Source organism: Phyllostomus discolor, chromosome 4, assembly GCF_004126475.2.
Source record: "Phyllostomus discolor isolate MPI-MPIP mPhyDis1 chromosome 4, mPhyDis1.pri.v3, whole genome shotgun sequence".
Lineage (NCBI taxonomy): Eukaryota > Metazoa > Chordata > Mammalia > Chiroptera > Phyllostomidae > Phyllostomus > Phyllostomus discolor.
In genome coordinates, this window is record NC_040906.2 from 54,101,934 (window position 1) to 54,108,099 (window position 6,166).

The 6,166-nt window shown below is 38.9% G+C and overlaps 1 pseudogene; it reads left to right on the forward strand.

Annotated features, from left to right (window-relative positions):
• Positions 1–1,338: 1,338 nt before the first annotated feature.
• On the forward strand, positions 1,339–2,501 carry LOC114494718 (annotated as a pseudogene).
• The last annotated feature ends 3,665 nt before the right edge of the window (positions 2,502–6,166 follow it).

Here is a 6,166-nt window from a genome sequence, read left to right on the forward strand (position 1 = left end):
TAATAAGAGCCTTCCTATTTCAGCATTGGGAGTGAAGCAGGGAATGGGCCTTATAAAGAATGGCTCCGTGTCAGCTTATACTGAAGTACATGGAGCCCCAAGCCAACCCTCCTACCAAAGAACATAAAATTTTTGAAGACAGCCAGCCAAATGAAAGGCTAAACAAGTGAAAAAATAAACTCAAAGGGAAGAGATATATCCAATGGCAAAAAGAAATCTCAAAAGCAAACCCAGAACAAAGTTCCCTTTAGTTACTATTATGAACAATATTTGAGAACATATGGCATCTATAAGAAAAGAATGGTTAGTATAAAAATTATGCTCTAAAAATAACAAAGAACTAAATATTATGATTGCTGGACTTCAAGATAATGACACAAATGTTTACATTTTGGAAAATTGTATCAAATAAATGTTCTTAAAGGGCATCCAGAGGAGAAATACAAAATTAAAGGTATATCTCAATTTTTAAAAGTTATAAAAAATAAAATAAAGGTAAGATACATAGAGAATCAATTCAGGACATTAAAAATCTTTCAAATCAAAGTTCCACAAAGAGAAATCATAGAAACTGTAAGAGGAAATTAACAAAGAACATCTCCCAGAATAAAGAGAGATGTAGTTAAGTGAAAGGACTCATTAAATACAAAGAAGGTTGAAATCAAAAAGGCCAAAATCTAAGGAAAAAATGAGGACATTGTATAAATACCTGAAGAAAGAAATTATCCTAAAAGCTCCCAAAAAGGAAAAAAGAATTCTAATGAACAAAGAATTCTAGATTGCCAACTGAAGGGAAAAGAAATTGGAACTGGCACCAGACTTTACATCACTGAAATAAATGCTAGAATGTAGACCAAGCATGGACTTTAAAAGTTCTGAGGGAAATCTGATTTTGATCAAATATTCTGTTTAGTCAGTCATCTGTGATTTGGAGTGTGATTTGGAGAGAAAACAAAATAATTTCTACTTTTATAAGTATTTTTTATTTTTTAACTTCCAATGAACATTTTCTGAGGCCATTTCTTGAAGATAAACTCCAGCAAAATAAGGATGAAAAATGAAAAAGTAGGAAGGCATGGGATATAAGAAATGATAACAATTCAAGATCCAAATAACAGAAAGTATCAACTATACACCACAGAAAAGTAAATCAGTTGTTGTTAAGAAATATATCTTCAAAAAGACCAGACAATAGGCTAAAAGATATTGTCAATGCTTTACATACTTTTTCTCACCCAAAGAAACAGGGAAAGGCTATGAGTTATTTCAAGAAATATAAAATGGGCTCTCTGCTCCTCCTGCTTGACAGATAGTTACATCTTCCTGCACAGTGCCAGCTGCAACTGAGACACAATGGTGAAGATCAGAATAAATGGATATGGCCGTATTGGGCACCTGGTTACCAGGGCTGCTTTTAGCTCTAGCAAAGTAGATATTGTCACCCTCAATGACCCCTTCATTGACCTCAGCTACAGGGTTTGCATGTTCCAGTATGATTTCACTTATGGCAAGTTCAAAGGCACAGTCAAGGCTGAGGACAGGAAGATGGAAAGTCCAACTCCATCTTCCAGGAGTGAGATCCCACCAACAATGAATGGAGTGATGCTTGTCCTGCATATGTTGTGAGTTCCACTGGTGTCTTTACTGCCTTGGAGAAGGCTGGGGCTCACTTGAAGGATGGAGCCAAGCAAGTCATCATCTCTGCCCCTTCTGTGAATGTACCATGACAAGTATAGCATCTCCCTCAAAATTGTCAGCAGTGCCTCCTGTACTACCAACTACTTGGCCTCCCTGGCCAAAAACATCCGTGACAACTTTAGCATCATGGAGGGACTCATGACCACAGTCCATGCCATCACTGCCACCCAGAAGACCATGGATGGCATCCCAGGGAAGCTGTGGCATGATGTCCAAGAGACTGCCCAGAACATCATCATCATCACTTCTACTGGCACTGTCCAGAGCTGAATGGGAAGCTCATTGGCAGGACCTTCTGTGTCCCCACCCACAATGTGTTGGTTGTGGATCTGATCTGCTGCCTGGAGAAAGCTGCCAAATACAATGACATCAAGAAGGTAGTGAAGCAGGCAATGGAGGGCCTCATCAAGGGCATCCTGGGCTATACTGAGAACCCAGTTGTCTCCTGCGGCTTTATCAGTGACACCCACTCCTCCACCTTTGATACTGGGGCTGGCATTGCCCTCAATGACCACTTTGTAAAGCTCATTTCCTGGTATGACGATGAATTTGGCTACAGAAACATGGTGGTGGACCTTATGGTCTACATGGCCTCTAAAGAATAAGAGCCCCCTGGACCATCAGCCCCAGCAAGGGGAAGAGAGACCCTCAGCTGATGAGAAATCCTTACTCCAAATCAATCCCCCAACACATTAAGAATCTCTAGACCTCCACAGTTTCCATCCCAGACCCCCTGAAGAAGGGGAGGGTCCTAAGGAGCCCTACCTTTTCATGCACCATCAATAAAGTTTGCTGTAACAAGCCAAAAAAAAATTTTAAACAAATTGTACAAGAAAATAATTGTCCCAACATAAAGCAAATTTAAGCATGACATGATGTTAGGCAATCAATGAAGTTTAATGAAGGAAATTCCACTTAATGTTTAGTTTGAGTAGCAAAGGGGTTAGAACACTGACCCCATATCATGGATCTCTACTTGGCTCTGCATTAAACAATATTCACATAGTCATAATAATGTAAATATTGCTTATGGTCTTTCAACTTTTACAATCAATGTTTAAATAACCCTCAGATGATTTTATTGATATTACAGAACAGAATGTAAATATTACTACCAGATGTCAAAATAAAGATTATTTTTCTGGCTAAAAAAAAAGTGGAAGAGAGAGAGCTGGGATCTAAATTCTCTTCCCTTGATTCTGAACTTTAAAACTGCCTCGGCCAAAAATCTGTGACAGAAGCCGCATGACTTCCAGCCAAGTCACAATGGTCACTAGGCTTCTGAGAGGTGCTCGAGTTTTCTCTCTCTCTCCCACACAAATCATAAGAGATAATAAATGATTATTGTTGTTTTAAGTTCCTAATTTTCTGGTAATTTGTTGTCCAAAAATAGATTACTGAAATAAGGGATAATGGAATGTAATTCATGGTGATGTTATAAGAATTAAAAGAAATAGTACAGCAGTGAGGGCTCAATAATGTTAGATAGTATTATGCAACAAAAAAAAAGGCAATTACTAAACAAAACTTTGAGGTGAGTGAGAGCTTTCACTAGACACCCTTTTCTGGCCCTCTTAAAAGATACCCAGAAGAAAAAGAAGTTGAAATGTACAAAGGGCCCAATTCAGAAGCAAAAAGTCTGTGGGGTTTGACTTGAATCAAGTCATGTGTAGACTTTATTTTCACTCCTCTTAAAATTCCTAGAACCACACTTCAGGATGGGAGCGAGAGTGTATTTGTCAAAGTCCCTATTGTATCTGGAGCCCTCGCAATTGTTAGCTCACCATAAGGGAAGCTAGCTTCTGTACAGAATTACAATGACCTCTCCAGTTAATCCCCCTCAGAGCAACCTGTCACATGGTGATCTAACATTAGTTTCCCGGAATGTTTAAGTTAGGTATCGGACTGTCAGGAGGCCCTTCTGTAAGGACTGCTTTAATGGAAACTTGGGCGTATGCCAAGTTTCTCCTGCATTGCTAAGGTAATTGCAATTCCCTCATCCGCAGAATTTGTTCTAGTTTCCATCTATAATTTTGATGAAGATAGATGTGGGTCATTGAATATTTGTTGGGTCTTCCAAGGACCAATGATACCAACAGAAAAGAAAAGATAATGGCCCATTTAGGCTCCTAAACTCCCTACCCCACCCAAAAAAGGTCATAAAGTATTTTTAAAGTCAATAATGGAATAAGGACAGTGGAAATCAACTAAAAAAATGTGTTTTTTTCCCCTCTGTTCCTAAATACATGTTGTGTGGAATTTGGGATTCACTCAGATTATAAACAATTATTTTATAAACAATGCTTTGAAAAGGGTGGCAAGACCTGAATGGTGGTATCTAGGGGATAGTAGCAGAGACATGGCTTTTAGGTGAAATGTCATTTTAACATCCTTTCGATCATCCTTTAACCCTGCTGACTGCCCACATACTAGTAAATTTAGACACCCTTTATTGAGTGCTTGTTCTTGTTCTAACCACTACACTAATCTCTTTGTATGCATTACCTCATAACCCTCATTACAATGAAATGTTGTTAAACAGGCACCACTAGCCTCAGATTTTTTTCATGGAAATGGAGAGTTAGAGAGGTCAAACAGCTCCAAAGAAGAGGCATGAAGATGTGATCCAAAGACCATGTCTTGCCCATTGCACGACATCGCCTCTGCTGTTGGCTGAGGTCCCTCTCCACTCTGCACATACACAGGCTACTTCAAGACTCAGCACAAGTGTCTCCTCTTCAGTTTTCTGCTTGCCATCTCCTCTTCTCTCTGTCATTCCCTAACACACAGGACCCACTCTCCCACTCCTCTCTCAGTATCTTCAGCAATACTGTGCAATAGAATTAATGTGAACCACATGTGTAATTTTAAATTTTGTGGTAGCCATATAACAAAGAGACAAGTGAAATGAACCATAGACTTTATTTAACCTAATATATCTAAAATTATCACATCAGCATGTAATCAATTTACAAAATATTAATGAGATACTTTGTATTGTATTTTTTGTACTAAACCTTCTAAATCCCATTTATACTCACCAGTACATCTTAGTTCCAACCAGCCACAGTTCAGATGCTCAATGATCAGTAGCTATTTTATTGGATTGTGCAGTTCTGTAGCATTTAGCACATGTTGTTTCCATTTTATTTTGTGTAATGCAAGTTTCTTGAGGTCAAAAAATGAGGCAGACTCATCTATGTAATCTATGTATTACCTAACATCCCCAGAATATCATACATAATAAATGCTTGTGTCATTGTGTGTGTGAGTCCAGAAAACAAGTTATCACGCCTCACTGTATTCCTAAAAGGGAGGTATCTGTACCACATCAAGGCATCAGTAGTGCTCGCTAAGAGAAAGTCATGTTCACCCAGCTGAGTCTTAGGAAATGCAAGTTGCTCAGGGAGCTGAGAAACAGCCTTGAGGTCAAAGTTATGAAACTGATGAGGAAGAAAAAGAAAGAGAAGTGCTGTGGGCCACGAAAGCAGGAAGACAGAGACAAAGCACTGTGTCACTTTCTGGTTAGCATTTGAAAAAAATGAAAATGAGATGCAGTGGCTCAACCACCTGAAAATAAAAGAGCAATAATTGACACTTGAGTGCAAAAGAACCCCATAAAGCCCAGGCCTGTTAGGGGCACACAGCAGGAGCTGCGCTTGAATCATTCTGAAACCGTGCCCCCAACCCCAGTCTGCAGGAAAATTGTCTTCCAGGAAATCGGTACCCGGTGCTGAAAAGGTTGGGGACTGCAACTTTAATCTTCTTCAGTGTGGTTTGTACACTGGAGACACATTTCTGCGTATCATGGTGGCATATTTGAAAAGAAATAAGTCCAAATTTTTTGGACCACTCAGGTTATATCTGATTGACTCAAAATCAACCAAGTAAAATAACTGATTTTAAAAATCAGTTATTAATTACTGTTCTAAGAAAGTTCCCAGCTTTTTCAGTTCTTTCTTTTGCCAATGAGTAGCTGTTACAGTGTGAGAATGTAACTTCACAGTATATTTACTATATTGTTCATGGATTTGCATTTAATTATTTTCTATTTCCAAGGTGGTAGTGATAATTAGTAACATGTCCTAAAATACTTTTCATTTTTTTTAAAGGGAAATTCTAGTTCTTCTTTTTAACTCTTTTTTTTTTTTAAGATTTTATTTATTTTTATTTTTAGAGAGGGAAGGGAGGGAGAAAGAGAGAGAGAGAGAAACATCAATGTGCGGTTGCTGGGGGCTTGTGGCCTGCAACCCATGCATGTGCCCTAACTGGGAATCAAACCTGCGACACTTTGGTTCGCAGCCTGCGCTCAATCCACTGAGCTACGCCAGCCAGGGCATACTTTTCATTTTTGCAGGACTCTGCAGTTCACTTTCAAATGTACTGTGTCCTCGTGACTAAAAATTTCCGGTACGTTTTGTGTCACCCCCATGGCCCTTGTCTCAAGGACTTCTTGAGTGATAAAATC